Genomic DNA, 716 nt, shown 5'->3' with positions numbered 1-716 from the left:
TTTTTTCCTTTTTTCCTTTCTCTCTGCTTTGTGTCATTTTTTTGTTATACATTTTTTCTTTTTATATTTATATCTTTCTTTTCTCGTCCAGTATATATATATATATATATATATATATATATATATATATATATATATATATATATATATATATATATATATATATATATATATATATATATATATATTCTATAATATAAAGCTGAATGTGTGTGTGTGTGTGTCTGGTCACGAATAGGCTCCGATATGGTAGACTATTTTAAAAAAACTGATTACATATAATGATAGAATAAAAAAAAAGCAAACCTTCTTGGCCTTTTGGTCAAGATCAAAGTGTAGTATCTGTTCCGACAGATACTGCAAGCTATGACTAGCAAAGACCAGATGTGGGGGCAACCCCACATGCCTGACCTTTAACCAGCTCCCATTTCCCACCTCTCGGGAGCTGGTCCCCCCTTTCCCTTCCCCCTCCCTTCACTCCTCACATTAAAAATTGGCATTGTGCCTAATTTGCTCGGTGGGGAAGCAAATAAATACCATCTGTTCCGGCAGATACTGCAAGCTATGACTAGCTATGACTAGCAAAGACCAGATGTGGGGGCAACCCCACATGCCTGACCTTTAACCAGCTCCCATTTCCCACCTCTCGGGAACTGGTCCCCTTTTTCCCTTCCCCCTCCCTTCACTCCTCACATTAAAAATTGGCCTTGTGCCTA

General features: G+C 37.3%; 1 pseudogene; it reads left to right on the top strand.

Moving 5' to 3' along the window:
* Positions 1-302: 302 nt before the first annotated feature.
* LOC145271962 (U2 spliceosomal RNA) lies at positions 303-456 on the top strand (annotated as a pseudogene).
* Positions 457-716: the final 260 nt, after the last annotated feature.

This window comes from Euprymna scolopes, chromosome 46, assembly GCF_053919585.1.
Source record: "Euprymna scolopes isolate OS-2025 chromosome 46, ASM5391958v1, whole genome shotgun sequence".
Classification (NCBI taxonomy): domain Eukaryota; kingdom Metazoa; phylum Mollusca; class Cephalopoda; order Sepiida; family Sepiolidae; genus Euprymna; species Euprymna scolopes.
Note: the sequence above shows the minus strand (reverse complement) of the source record. Positions and strands in the feature narration are given on the sequence as shown.